Consider the following 15,848-nt stretch of genomic DNA (forward strand, 5'->3'; position numbering starts at 1 on the left):
GATAGCACTGATGTTTTAGTTACCGCTCAAATGTTTTCATCTGGCCAAGGACTTTCTGAGCCTCATGCTCTGCCACGGAGGAGGCAAAGCCGGGAGGAAACAGAGACAGGACACCTGACCCAAACGGACCAAAGAGGTATTCCATACCACAGCACGTCATGCCCAGGATATAACTAAGAGTTACCCGGAAGGGCTAGGACTGCAGGGTGGGATGAGGTATCAGTCGGTGCTTGGTCGGGCTGGGGGGGGCGAATTACCAGTCGGCGGGTGGTGAGGTGTTGTATTCTCTTCTCTTGTTATTTCCCTTATCATTATTATTATTGGTGGTAGCAGTAGTGATCTTTGTTATACCTTAGTTACTAAACTGTTCTTATCTCAACCCGTGGGAGTTGCATTCTTTTCGATTCTCCTCTCATTCCCTCCAGGAGTAGGGGGAGGGCAGGAAGGGGGGGAGTGAGTGAACGAGCTGCCTGACTAGTTTTAAACCACAACAGATCCATACGAACATAAACCCACAAGACTTGCTTTATGCAGTTATTCACACATTAGGGTTAGCTATGGTTGGTCCTTTATTTTTCTGTGGGGATTAGTAATACCATTTGCTGGAAGATGCACCACAGAAGTGTTGATTCAGGTGTTCTCAAACCAAACCACTACAAAACTCTGAGTCTTTATGTGTGATACCAAGCAAGGATAACTCCAGGAGATCGTCTGCATGTTTCTTTTACTTCAAAAATGTGATGTGAGTACAGAGAGGTAAGACAGATAGTCTCACTTTTCATTTACAGTAAGAGCACTCTGCCTGGGAAATTTTGATTAGAGAAATCATTCAGCTAGAAGTTTAGTCATAATGTAATTACTGTAACTGGCACAAGTGTGGAGGGTGCATAAAGTCTAATGGTTGGAAAGGGAGACCAGACCCTTGGGTTTATTCCTCATCTTGCCACTGCTTGCTATGTGAACCTGAAAAGTTACTTAACCTCCACATTTTAACTTCCTCTGCAAAGTGAAAGTAAGGCTGTGGTTTACATGCAGCTAAACAAAGGTACTGACTTGCAGTAGAAAACCTATGCTGACTGTATCACCCTACATGTCTTTTACTTTCCCCCGGTTTTACAGTACATGAGAAAATCTGCCAGAAAGGAACAAAAACTACATTGCTAATTTAGGTGATTCTTGGTTTTATAAACACACACGCAGCTCCTGTGTGTATACACATTCTTATGACTTTTCTTAATTCTTTATCAACTCAACTCATATGTTACTTTTCTAAGCTCAATAAAAGGTTGTTGTAAAATGTGATACAACATTATGAAGGAAAATAAAAGAACGTATTTCAACATGAGTATGACTGGAAGAAGGGAAGCAAACAAAGGGTCATACTTCTGCTTTTTGTTGAGATAGAATAGAAAAGTAAATAAATCAAGGAACTAAAGTGCAAGATAAAGAGATGAAAAAGGTGAAGTATCTCTTAAAGGGAGCCTTCGCAGAGGCTCTCCCAATGCTCTCCCGGGGGGGGGGGGGGGGGGGATTCAGAAGCCGAATAAACGGTTATTTCGGCAGAGGGCACCAGAACCACGACTATATGGTAGAGACTTTGATTTGGTCTGCATAGTGGTCTACATACTTGTTAAGCTGTGAATTCTTGAACTTTATAATGCTACAGATTTTTTTTGTCACGCTTAGAGAGAGCTGCTGCTGAATAACACTGGAAGCTCTGGGATTAAAGGAAACCAGGCAATTACATCTAAGCGAAAAAGCAGAAAGAGTACCACGAGAATCTGTGGAACATACTACTAAGTCAGTATATGGCATCCTTAAATGCCAGTGGAACACAGAGGATAATGAGATGGGACAATTATATGAAACATGTAATGAGAAATCATCAGAGGGAAGTTTCTTACCTTCCTCATGATTTCTTTTTTCACAGCAACTGCAGCTACAGGGAGTATTTATTTACATAGATATTTTGCACTCCAAGTAGCCTGAAAACCCAAATGTTAATAACTGCACTGATATTCTGCAAATGTATTATGAATAGCATCAAACAAGTGCAAAAAGTGTTTAAACAAATCTGATAATGTTTGGTGGTTATGTAGTATTATTTGCTTGTGCAAATTGAATGGTTGAGAGAGAAGCATTCATGGAGGAATATTAATTTTACATTTACAAATCTCACATTCCTTTAAATCATTCAGACTTCTCTTGTATAAAAGGAATTCTAAACCTCATACGTTATCGTTGAGATAGCAAGCATGTCCTTCCATGGTAGAAGATTTTGCTATGAACCTCTTATTATTTTAAAATAAGCATGTGTAACTAGCTTTAAAAGTAGCATCTGAATTACATGGCCCCGGATGATATTCAGCATACTCTAATCTGTATTGGTTTTTTTTTACAATTATTATGTTGGGTGGATATGCTTCAGACTTCTGGTTTTGTGAGTAGAATTTTATAAAAGTGCAGGAATTTAAGGTTTTGATAATGTTATGGTCAAGCATGCAAAAGTGCTAAATATTTTCTTTTTTATTATCTTTTGGTTTGTAGGATATACGTAAGAATCTTGGCTGTGTGAAAAAAAACAGCTCTTTTTACATGCTTGCAGCCAGATGGAAAAGTACTTCATTCTTGCCTCTCATTCTGATATCACAGGTTTCAAAATGAGAAATTTTCCATTATTATCAGCTTTACAGGTCATGTACAGAAAATTGAAACATTGCCAATGCATTTAAAAAAAATAAAAAAACAATCTTTATGAAGACAGCTATTCTGCCACCACAGTTTTATATGGAAAGAGTTATATAGAAATTAAATCATGTGATGACAGCATTTGACAGTTCCACTGGTATTTTACCTATTTCTGTAATAGGTAATATATAATCTGAAGAACATTATTAGGGTGGTCGCAGATGTAAAATCATAGAACCATGCATACACATTATCCCCTTTGGAGAGGAAATAAAGGAATGGAAAATTGAAATGGTATGTTGTGGACTCAAATCTAATTCCTGTGGGGTTTTAAGGACATAAAAGAAAGAACAGTGTGAACAAGTGGAGATAAATTAGAGCAGCTTTAATAAGATGAAATACGAAAACACCAATCCTAAAAATAAGTACTGTTTTGTGTTTCATATGCTAACACAGGTGTCATGCAGGAAGAAATGCTGCATGACTTGAGAAAGACATTAAAAATACTCTAGGTATCCAGTGAGATCAGTTCCTAAAGAAAAAAACTATCTAATCTACAGGCTTCTAAAATGGGTTTTGAGATTTAGAGTATTCATCTTTGTAATACTACTTAATATGAACCACAGGTCATTTAAGATCCCTTTTCTTTAAATGTAAACGATGCAATTGTGGTAAACTCCGTTGTAATACTGAAAATCCTTGTTAGCAAGTAAATACTGGTGACAGAATTAAATACTGAGGGAAAACATAAGCTCCTGAAGATGAAAGCCTTTCTGCAATATAGAAACTGTATACAGGAACCAAGCATAAGAAGTGGCAGAAGTCTTGAGATTGCAGCATTACTGAATAAACCTTCAGAATGGTGTACTGTGTACAGTCACCTGCCATAAACTAGGAAGTAAACACAATGTGCTTAGGCCTTGACCATTTCTAGCTTCTGTGACTTTAAACAAAGGTTGGAAAGAACACCTACCATTTTAGCTCCTAGTGCTGTCTTTGCATCCGAACAGGATACCAATAATTTCATTGAGGCTCACATTTCTAGTGTCTAGGAGAGGAATTTGCAGAAGATGGCAAATACTCATTGAAACTTTTTTTGTACAATTTTAAAATCAGAGTAATAGGATGAAGACAATATGTAAATTGATCTAGAATAATGTGCAAAGATACTGCTTAGTGGTTCATTTCCAAGAGAGAGGACTAATTATGTAGGACTATAAAGATTCAGATTTTTTTTTTTTTTAAGAATTATGCTGCAATTTGCCAATTGGTTAAATGAAAGATTGTGCTTCAGGACAAAATCTCTTACATAATTTATCTAGTAATTAAGAACAAGTGGGATTAATGTTTCATTGGGGCATTATAGGAAGTATTACAACGCCAATATCATGGATAAAAATAATGTACTAACCTGTGATCATCCCTGACTTTCAAATCTGGCTATTACATTCTTGATTAAATCATCCATTCCAATATTTAATTGTGTAATGACGGCAGTAAGGATCCTGATGCTTACAAACACTGATTTAGATTTCTGTTGGTAAACTTTAAAAACTTTCCTGTTAATTTCTTTGAAACAACCATAAAACAGATTAAGATTTACACTTCCATGTTAATCTTCCCAATTTACACTTCTTTTTAACTCATAGTAAGGCTCTCACTAAATTAAAGAAGATTTTTGTAAGTATCTTAGTCTTCTGTGATCATAAAATCCCAAATGCCTGTGAACATAGCAAGAAAACCCTGTTTTCATAAATACGTTTATTCAATCCTTGATAAGCATTAACTGTTTTGGGAGAAAAAAACTAAATAGTACAGATTATTTCTTTAGTAAAACAGACAGAAATAACACATTTAGCTATTATCACTACACTTCTTGTGAAGTTAACATGAAAATCTGTTTACAAATAATCCAAGCATCAGAAACCAGAGTGGAAGATTAATCTCACCCTGTGTATCTTTTCCCTTGTGTCTAGGCATCTAGCTCTGCAATTTGTACCCATGCTTCTGTCTGCATGTGACAACCCAGCTTCCTTTTGCTGTCTCAAGTCCTTGGCTCTGGCCTGGTTGCTTCTGACCTGACATTGCACTGTTTTAATTGTATCTCAAGGTCACATAGTCCTCTGCAGTTCAGATGTTGAACTGGTAATACTCTGCACGCTTTTTACAGTGGCATAAAGTGTTTAGAAATGCAGTGATTCCAGATGCAGCATCCTACGCAATGACTTCACACAAGCACTAACCCAATGGAGCCTCCAGCTAGGCATACACATGGTAAAGTATCTGGGGAATAGGAAAGGACCACTGAAAACCATTTCTGTTCTTATGTTTGGAAATAAATTCAGACAAATTCCTTGTTCTCATGTTCTCCAAGTCCATGTTCTAATAAAATGGGAATTTGATACTACCTTGAAATGCTAAATAATGAGCTGTTAAATAATTAGCTCTCATAATACTTTAAGTCAATACATGCTAATGCTACAAAAACATAATCAATACTTGCTGCAACATGATTTAAAAATTTCTTCAGCAGCCCAACTGTAATTCAGATACTGTGTGATACAAGAAAGCTCGGTGCAGCCCCAGTGCATCTTACCTGCCGTGCTGGTTGAGGCTAAGGATTAACTGTGTTCTGCAGCCAAGAAAACTACAGGGGACCTTCTCCAGCAACAAGCATGAGCTGTGTGCTTTCTTGGGGGTCTCATGGGTAAAGCAACAAAGTCTTTTCCTGCACATCCACGTAAGTGGGAAAAGCAATGATTTGTCTTTCCCTCCCCTATAACCAAAATAAACCAAACCCCAAGCCCTAAGTTTTGCTGACATGAATAAACCACAGTAGTAAGAAGACAGGAACCACACTGTATACAAAACAGAGAACGCTCCCTCCCTATCGTGGGCACCAAGGGCGAGAAAATGGCGGGCTGGGGGCTTAGGCAAGCTCCGAACCCCGAGCGAGCTCCTCAGGCTACTTAGCCTATGAAGAGCCACAACCCTGATTCCATAGCCTGGCTCCTTCCGCCATGAATGTAACGACGATGAGGTGAAAGAAAAATCCGCTCAAAAGGCGAAGGAAGGTAACAAAATAGTAAATACTGTCGGCCGACCTGCTGCGGTAACCCATACAACACGATACCCTACCTAGCTCTTCTAACAGCCGAAGCCGTGACTCGGCTTTTTCTGTGAAGTCCTACCCCGCCTTCCAGGGGAGGAGGGCGCAGGAAGGGGCGGGTGACAGGCAGCAACGACTAAGGCGGTGCAGAGAGGAAGGCAGGCGGTGAGAGGAGGCACCCGACGCACAAGATGGCCGCTGCTGCAGCAGCGGTGGCGGCGAAGGAGGGGTGGCGGGTCATGGCGGTGGGGGAGTCCCGGGGCCTGCGGGTGCTGAAGAAACAGGGCGCTGCGGCCGCCACTGTGTGTCGTAGCTGAGGGGGTCGGTGGCCGCTGCGGGGAGCCCGGCCCGTGTGGTGAGTACGCTGTCTTCTGTACCCTTCGCTGCAGCGCTCCACTGCGGGGAGCGGATTGACTGAGGTGCGGGGAACAATGGGGTGGGTTTCAGGAGCGCTGTGGGAGTATGAGGGCTCTGCTGGTCTTCCCGAAGAAGAGAGATGGAAGGATGCGTGCTGAATTGCCCGTGGGGCCTGTACCGCCAACTGTCTCGCTAGGCCTCAGGATCCTGCCCGGGTCGATTTCCGAGTGCTCCGGGTAGGCGGGCGGGGAGAGAGGGAATTGAGAAGGCCGCCGTCCTCAGTGCGGGGGAAGGTGGAGGGCCCAGTGCTTGGGTCCGGCCTGGGGGCTGGGGAGAGGTGGCATCGTCCCGGCCTGTGGCGAGAAGGGACAGCCACCTTTTGTGTGAGGTTTGTGTCTGCTGTTGTTTTTCTGAGGAAGAAGAGAAAGCGCATCTCTGTGTCGCACTCTGCCAGGATGAACACACAACAGTGGGGAGAACTGGGGGAGAAATAAGGCCGGAGACACCCCCGCTCTTCCCGCGGTCGGTGAGAGGGGACACTTCCCCCACCCTCCCCGGGTTGTCGCTCTTTTGTCTGTGGTGCCTGAGGGAAGAGCGAGGTGGCCCCCGGCCTCCCTTTGCGTGGGGAGAAACCGTGATAAAACCGAACAGAAAATCCACTTTCACTAGTTTTTTGCCATGGAGTTGTTTTAGTTGTTGGATTAAGAGGGCGAGGATGGGTAAGGTTTCTTGCCAGGAGTGCGGTATTGATGTAGCTGCATTTTTATGTGCTTTGGTGGTGAGAATGTCCTGGTGTCATTTTTTGTCCTCAGAAGCCATTGTGAAACCTGTGCCGTTTTAAAACAGGGAACTCTTTGTTGGTTTTTGGTTGTTTTTTTTGTTTGTTTGTTTGTTTGTTTTTTGTTGTTGTTGTTGATGTTGTGGGGGTTTTTATTCCCTAGGAACATTTAATTTTCTCCACATGCATGTTTTTTTTTCTTCAGAGCAGCTTGTTTTGTTTTTATGTAGCCAACTATGAATGACTTCTATCCATCGAGTGGTAGCCTACTGTTTTCTCTACGCTTTTCCTATATTGAAAATGGCCGAAGGGGGGGGGGGGGGGGGGGAATGCAAAAATTATTAGAAGGTTCAAAGTAACCTGGACTGTTCTGGAGATGTTTTAATCGTTGTTACTAGGTTAGCAATGCTATCTTCTAATGACTCTGCTTGGAAAAGAAATGCAGTTAAACTCGGTATTTATATACTATTTGCATTATATAGCTATGGAGTTGTTAGATAACACAGCAATATTATGGAGCAGAAATTAATGTGTTCCTAAACTTTTTCTTTTACCTCCTTCAGGTTTATAAGGATTTATAGTACATTAATTGTATCAGTTATAAATGCCTGCATTTCTTCTGCATTTGAAGTCAATGAAGTTAATAAGAGGCTTTGTAGTTGAATAAATAACCCAGTGTTCCTTGGAGGATTGTATACCTTATTGATGGTTTCTAAGCTTCATCAGTAGCAGTGTGGCTTTCTTCAGTCCATTAATACACAATGTTGATATGGAATGACAGTTTCCACTAACATAAATAGCAGATGTTATTAGTTAGGCACCTTTTCTTTTCCCTGTGATAGCTTATTGCTTTATCTTCCTGTCCTGGAAAAGGTTCTGTCAAAATAGACAGCTTGACAGGCTTCTTTGAGGGAAATTTAGAAATGCAGGTACCATCAGAGCAGTCTGTTTTGACAACCAGAGACTTGAGTGGTGTGCTTGTCAGTCACTTCTGAGCAGCAGTAAATTTAATTGAGATAAGTGGGAAGTTACTTCAATGTCTTCTGGTGTTTGTGGGTTGTGGGTTGTTTTTTTTTTTTGTCAACTTTGTTTTCAAACTATCTTACTTTAAAGCAAAGTATTTTAGAAATTTGTGATGGGATTATTCTGGTAATGATTTTGAAAACTAATGTTCCAATTTACAGATGAATGTATGAATCCAGAAGTTACATACATTAATATGTGAGGGTTTAATACTTATGGACATCTTAGGACACATACATTACTATATGAAAGTGGTCATGTTACAGTAGATGAAAGAAGTTAACAGGATTGCTTTTGGAAGTTTATGCCATGTTGCTGGTGAATCACCAGCAATCTGGATGGAAACCATTATAAATCTTGTTGAATTACGCATTGCAGAAGCTGAGAATCAGTGAGTGTGTATTAAAATATTGATTTAATTGCTTTATATGTGATTCAGAGGTCTTGGGTGATGCTGAGAGTGGTCATCTTTGATAATGATGGCAAAGACTGATATTTTAAGTTCTGTACCTCACAATAACTAGTGCTGTAGAAGAGTGTTTCATGATGCATAGTGAATTGACCTTTCCTATTCTGTAATATATAATAATATGAAGGGTAATATTTTTTAATTTTTTTCTTTTTTTTTTTTACTTCATGCAAGAGATCATATGGTTCACATGCTAAATAGCTGGGAGAAAATCTTTCATTCGAAAGAACTTGTGGAATCCTAGCTTTTAAACAATATGAAGTGTAAAGCTGAACTAGAAAGAAAGAACCCATCTGCATTTATGCTCTCAAACATCCTGAGCATCTTAAAATAGCTATACAGTGGCCACTGTAAGGTACCTTTTAAGCACATGATTGTTTATAAAGCTTTTTTTTTTTTTTTGTGAAGCCTACTCATTGTTGAAAACTATTTTTCCCTGTGGATTCAACAGATCATATTGCAGATGAAACTCTGTGTGGTTTTATGGCTCCTGCACCCAATAAATCAGATGGTTGGTTGTTGGAGCATGCCAGGTAATACTGGCTGTTAGGCCAGAAAACCATCTGACTGAAAGTACATGAGATAAGTCATAGGGGAATTTGTATTTTGAAGTTACTGCCTTTTTTTTTCCAGTTGGTAATTAATATGAAACTATTATAATACAGGAATGAAGATACAGCATGCTTCTGTTGTGAAAGGTTGTTATATAAGCATTCTGTATCAGATGAAATTTCAGTCTGATCTTGAAGATTCTGTGTAGGCTATATTACAGTAATGCATTCTGAAGTGTGTGGAGGACTCAAGATAACCGAGAAAGAAAACCACAGATTATTTACTTACGTTGTGTTACTTTCCTTTCTGTACAAAGATTTTCCACGGTGCATGTTGAATTAGGTGCAGTTCCCATCACTTAGTCTGACCACTTGTTTTTCTCAAGAAGTATGTCTCTTGATGGTTATCTTTTACATCAGATTCATTTTCTTGGTTACCAGTACAGCAAAAGTTGAAATGGTATTAGATTTCAAAGGGCCAACTGGTTTCTAATGAGTTGGTTTTTTTTATTTATTTGTGGAAATGCGTCATGGGCAAGAAGGTGTAAAAGTCCTATCAGCTTATTGTAAATAGATTTTTCTGATAAGAAAAGACTTTCTAGGTAAAGTGCTTGAGGAAATACTTTTCCTGTTAGTGCATGGTAGCAACACATGATGTGCTATCAGCTGGAAAAAGAAGGGACTTTTGTAATAGAAATAGCAAGATTTTGAAATAATTTGTTGCAGGTTTATGTTGTCGGAAGCAGTGGCAGTTGTGCGCTGCTCTTTTGGAATTTGTAGAGAAGTGTGTTTAATGCAAGTGTAATGGGTGTCCCTGCCCCTCTTTTGAGGCTTCTTACTAAACCAGTGAGAAGGAAGGCACCCTCATGTGGTCTAGGGCAACTTTGAGCAGGTAGAGATGGGGAGGGACTCTTCGTTAGGGACTGCAGTGACAGGACAAGGGGTAACGGGTTAAAACTTAAACAGGGGAAGTTTAGATTGGATATAAGCAGGAAATTCTTTCCTGTTAGGGTGGTGAGGCACTGGAATAGGTTGCCCAGGGAGGTTGTGAATGCTCCATCCCTGGCAGTGTTCAAGACCAGGTTGGACGAGGCCTTGGGTGATATGGTTTAGTGTGAGGTGTCCCTGCCCATGGCAGGGGGCTTGGAACTTGATCTTAAGGTCCTTTCCAACCCTAACTATTCTATGATTCTATGGCTTATATGTATCAGCAACATAATTCAGAATTCTTATGCAAGCAGACTTTTAAAAGTTTGCAGTAGGACTGGCAGAATAACTACAAGTAGGTATTACTTTTAAATTTGAGAAGGTAGCTCTTGGCTGTGGCTCAGCCAAATGGCACCAACCATTTGAAAAATTGTAGAATCATAGAATGGTTTGGGTTGTAAGGGACATTAAAGACCATCTAATTCCAACCTCCCTGCCATGGGCAGGGACACCTTCCACTGCATCGAATTGCTCAAAGCGCTATCCAGCCTGCCTTATACACTTCCAGGGACAGGGCAGCCACGCTTCTCCAGGCAACCTGTTTCAGTGTCTCACCACCATCACATTAAAGAACTTGTTCCTAATGTATTGTCTAAATCTACCCTCTTTCAGTTTAAAGCCATTCCCCCTTGTCCTATCAGTACATGCCCTTGTAAAAAGTCTCTCTTCAGCTTTCTTGTAGGCCTCAACTTTAGGTACTTGGAAGACTGTTACAAGGTCTCCCCAGAGCCTTCTCTTCTCCAGGATGAATAAGCCGAACTCAGCCTGTCTCCATAGGAGATGTGCTTCAGTTGTAATCATCATGGACCTTGTCTGGACTCACTCTAACAGTCCACATGCTTTTTATGTTGGGAGCCCCAGAGCTGACTTTAGCATTATTTCACACAGAAAAAGGACCTGGACATCCTTTGCAGACTTTTGCATGAAAGCTTCCGCTCAGCTGGTTGTTTGGGTTGCGTATTTTTTGCCACATATAGACTAATAGAGAAAATCTTAAAACACTTGATTGTGTGCCTTTACCATTTTTGTACAGTGTTAGTTACACTGTTCAAAAAGAGAAATAAGGAATATGGAGAAAAATCTTCATATGAGAGATAATTGGGAGGAGGAGAGGGGAAGCAAGGGAGTAGGATTTTGGCAGACAAAAGAATTGAGTTTTTTCTGTTACGCAGCATAAGAAATGGAGCTGAAAAGTAGAGCAAGTGTATCTGAAGGAAGCAACCGCTTTTTCATGTGCTTCATGTGCCAGAGGTTGCTATGTAATTTGAGACAAAAGAACACAGAAGAGTATTTGTGTCACATGGGTAATGCTATGCTAAGGTGAGTCTTGAGTTCAGTTTTGCAAAAGCTGAGGGTTTATTGACAATTATTCATTCCAGCCTTGAAGTTGCTAAAATAGCCACAGGTGACATGTTCTTGCTGTATAGATCCCTCTCTACTGGTATCTTACGACAGGTCTTGCAAAACCACTTTTTTTTCTCATCATTCACATAATGTATTATTTCTCAGTCACACAAATTTTTGGAATCTGGGAATGCATTTTCTGTTAATCTGAGATTTCTGTAGTAGGATTGTGCTTCAGCTACAACAGAACAAATAGTGTGTGGACTAGCTGAAGTAACTGCAATGTGCTGGTCTGGGAGAATCTAGATCTTGTGGACAGCTCCAGGTTTGTTTGTTGTTTTAACAAGGGAAGTCTGTTTTGTCTCCTTCCTCTACTGTGCCAGTTTAATAGGTGTTTTTTAAATGATCTTATTAACTACTGTTTAAAAGCAGAGTTAGTATTAACATAAAATCTGGGCATTCCAAATGTCACTATTTTTCAGGAAGCTTCTGTATAGACCCTCTCAGTATAAGCTTTGAAGGCTAAGGTGTGGTTGTTTCAAAACCTGTTGTTTATAATAAAATTCTGGTTGATCAGCTGATGGAACAGTAGCGCTTGTAACCTGTCTCTAAAGGTCTTCTCAGAACTTCCTCCTAAATTAATTTCTAACAGAGACTTCAGTCCAAATGGTGAGCAACTTGGAAGGCTTTTCAATTACAACTTTCAACTTCCCTACTGTTTCGAAAGGAGACTTATACTAGAGTAGCAAGAATCTTGTCTCTTATGGACTGAAGGTCTTGAGGGACCTGCAGCTAATTATTTTTGGTAAATTGTGGCAGTGTTGGTTTCCAACTCCGATTTAAGAGCTGTCTTCTGGGTGAAGGGGGTGAAATTCAGGGAAGGTATTACAAAGTGAATGAATTGAAAATCATGCTGAGGGGGTAGTTTTAATTAGCTACTTGCTTATAAACCAGTTTCTGTGGAACACTCACAGTGTTCAGTAGCATTCAACTTTCTCTCTGCTTTGTTTTTAGTGTAAATATTATTCATACTGACTTAGCACTCTTCACTTTTTGTAGCAGTTTTACTTGAATAAGTGTAACTCATGTTTTACCATAGTGTATGTGCAAAAAAAAAAAAAAAAGCCCTTGAAAAGTGAGTGAAGTAAAACTCTTACTGTTGACTGACATTTCTTGTAAGTCACATTTTTTTTCAACTTGTTTTCTGTTCCCAGCACCCCCATATTACCAGTTTAGAATGGAAGTCCTTCAGGTACTATTTCATGTCAGGAACTGTACAAACAAATTTAAGTGTTATGACTGCCTTATCCAGTGTCTGTATCTGATAAATCTGGTACTTGCAATATAGCAATACTTAAGTGGTTTGTGCCCTTTGGTTTAGGTTCTGTTGTGGGGTTTGGGGGGCTTTTTGTTGGTTTGGTTTGTTTGTTTTTTTTAATTCTGTGCTAAGATGCAAGAGCCACAGGACAGACCTTAAAATTAATGGCCACTAAATTTGAAATAAATAGTAGAAAGGGAATTTTGTAAGCTTATATGGTACTCTGAAATTGTCATGCTGCATAAACTTTATTTTAAGACCACTAATAATTCTGGCTGGTATGCAGACCTAATGAGAATTAAATCTCATGTTTCTGAGTGTAAGATGTTCCCTGGGAGACTCAGAAAATTTTCCCCTGCCTTTAAAAGTGAATGTTGTTCTTACGAAATCTTGAAAAATCTGCTCATGTATCTAATGAATCAGTTACCTCTGTTCATGATGTTTCACAATTTAAAATTCATATTTAGAATAGAATCATAGAATAGTTAGGGTTGGAAAGGACCTTAAGATCATCTAGTTCCAACCCCCCTGCCATGGGCAGGGATACCTCACACTAAACCATATCACCCAAGGCCTTGTCCAGCCTGGTCTTGAACACTGCCAGGGATGGAGCATTCACAGCCTCCCTGGGCAACCCATTCCAGTGCCTCACCACCCTAACAGGAAAGAATTTCCTCCTTATATCCAATCTAAACTTCCCCTGTTTAAGTTTGAACCCGTTACCCCTTGTCCCATCACTGCAGTCCCTAATGAAGAGTCCCTCTCCAGCATCCCTGTATGCCCCCTTCAGATACTGGAAGGCTGCTCTGCGGTCTCCACGCAGCCTTCTCTTCTCCAGGCTGAACAGCCCCAACTTTCTCAGCCTGTCTTCATACAGGAGGTGCTCCAGTCTCCTGATGATCCGTGTGGCCCTTCTCTGGACTTGTTCCAACAGTTCCATGTCTTTTTTATGTTGAGGACACCAGAACTGCACACAATACTCCAGGTGAGGTCTCACAAGAGCAGAGTAGAGGGGCAGGATCACCTCCTTCGACCTGCTGGTCACACTCCTTTTGATACAGCCCAGGATACGGTTGGCTTTCTGGGCTTCAGGCGCACACTGCAGCCGGCTCATGTTCATTTTCTCATGAACCAGCACCTCCAAGTCCTTCGCCACAGGGCTGCTCTGAATCTCTTCTTTGCTCAACCTGTAGCTATGCCTGCTGTTGCTCCAACCCAGGTGTAGGACCTTGCACTTGTTATGGTTAAACTTCATGAGGTTGGCATCAGCCCACCTCACAAGTGTGTCAGGGTCCCTCTGGATGGCATTCCTTCCCTCCAGCGTATCAACCACACAGCTTAGTGTCATCGGCAAACTTGCTGAGGGCGCAGTCTATCCCACTATCCATGTCAGCGACAAAGATGTTAAACAAGACCTGTCCCGACACCACTCGTTACTGGTCTCCAGGTGGACATTGACCTATTGACCACAACTCTTTGTGTGCAGCCATCCAGCCAGTTCTTTATCCACCGAGTGGTCCATCCATCAAATTGATGTCTCTCCAATTTAGAGACAAGGATGTCGTGTGGGACAGTGTCGAACGCTGTGCAGAAGTCCAGGTAGATGACATCAACTGCTCTACCCCTGGCCATCAGTTCTGTAGCACCATCATAGAAGGCCACCAAATTGGTCAGGCAGGACTTCCCCTTAGTGAAGCCATGTTGGCTGTCACCAAGCACCTTGTTGTTTTTCATGTGCCTTAGCATGCCTTCCAGGAGAATGTGCTCCAAGATTTTGCCAGGCACAGAGGTGAGACTGACTGGTCTGTAGTTCCCTGGGTCATCCATTTTCCCCTTCTTGAAAATGGGGGTTATATTTCCCTTTTTCCAGTCATCGGGAACTTCACCTGACTGCCATGATTTCTCAAATATGATGGCCAGCGGTTTAGCAACTTCATTTGCCAGCTCCTTGTGGACCCACGGATGGATTTCATCACGTCCCATGTACTTGTGTATGTTTAGGTTTTTAAGATGGTCTCGAACCAGATCCTCTCGTACAGTGGGCCTAAGGTCTTCATTATGACAGTCCCTGTGTCTGCCTTCCAAGACTTGGGTGGTGTGATCAGAGCCTTTGCCAGTGAAGACCGAGGGAAAGAAGTCATTAAGAACCTCAGCCTTCTCCAAATCCCGTGTAGCCAGTTCTCCCGAGAGCTTCCTGAGGGGGCCTATGTTCTCCCTAGTCAGTTTTTTATTTGCTATGTACCTGTAGAATCCCTTTCTGTTATCCTTAATATCCCTAGCCAGGTTTAATTCTAACTGGGCCTTAGCTTTCATAACCTGGTCCCTAGCTTCCCAGACAACATCCCTGTACTCTTCTCAGGCTGCCTGTCCTTGCTTCCACTTCTTATAAGCCTCTTTTTTAATTTGAATTTTCCTCAGGAGCTCCTTATCCATCCAAGGGGGTCTCCTGTCCCTCCTGCTGCACTTCCTTCTAGTTGGGATGCAACACTCCTGAGCTTGTAGCAGGTGATCCTTGAATATCAACCAAGAGTCTTGGCCCCCCCTGCCCTCTAGGGCTGTATCCCATGGAACCTTACTAAGCAGGTTCCTGAAGAGGCCAAAGTCTGCTCCCTTGAAGTCCAGCGCTGTGAGCTTGCTGCACGCTCTTTTCACTGTCCTGAGGATCTCAAATTCGACCATCTCATGATTGCTGCATCCAAGGCTGCCCTGGAGTATCACATTTCCAACCAGCCCTTCCCTGTTGGTGAGCATGAGGTCAAGCATGGCACCTCTCCTTGTCGGCTCCTCTATTACTTTCATTTTACAGAAATCAAGTCTGAGTTTTGTGCCACAATTAAGTTCACTGAATGGTTTGAGGAGATAGGAAACAGCAAAATGCTGTCCTTCAGATAGGAGATACAGAAGAAAGAGTAGGTATGTATGCATACTGTGAAGCGAGTCTTAGCCTCCACCCTCTATAGATAAAAAATCTTCACAGTAATGTGTGATCTATTTTCTGGCTTGGTTACGTGAATATTTCTTGAGCTGTTTTAGGAAGTCTGTTTTAAGTGGCATTTGGGCGGTTGTTTTTAGGCATATCTGAGGAGCTCAGGTGTTTACATGTAATGTACTAAATTGACAAAGTACTCTGTTGTAAACAACAGAACCAATTAATAGAACTCAAAAGATCTTGACAAGAGTTCCTGCAGTACTGCAATTGTCCTTGGTCAGCTGTGTTAAGTAAG

General features: G+C 41.3%; 1 protein-coding gene across 11 annotated transcripts in view; it reads left to right on the forward strand.

The window, feature by feature from the left end:
• The first annotated feature begins 5,974 nt into the window (after positions 1 to 5,974).
• Positions 5,975 to 15,848, forward strand: part of RC3H1 (ring finger and CCCH-type domains 1) — an 80,629-nt gene continuing 70,755 nt past the window's right edge. For 3 of the 11 annotated variants that reach the window (XM_057427139.1, XM_057427138.1, XM_057427143.1), the window contains exon 1: positions 5,977 to 6,152. The gene's annotated coding sequence lies outside the window, so the exon portion shown is untranslated. Of the gene's footprint in view, positions 6,153 to 15,848 lie in introns of all 11 variants that reach the window. The other 8 variants (XM_057427140.1, XM_057427141.1, XM_057427145.1 and 5 more) reach the window with 5 other exon arrangements.

The sequence above is a fragment of the Pezoporus wallicus genome, unplaced genomic scaffold (assembly GCF_028554395.1).
Source record: "Pezoporus wallicus isolate ANWC-B61680 ecotype Strahan unplaced genomic scaffold, APGP_CSIRO_Pwel_v1 scaffold_7107, whole genome shotgun sequence".
Classification (NCBI taxonomy): domain Eukaryota; kingdom Metazoa; phylum Chordata; class Aves; order Psittaciformes; family Psittacidae; genus Pezoporus; species Pezoporus wallicus.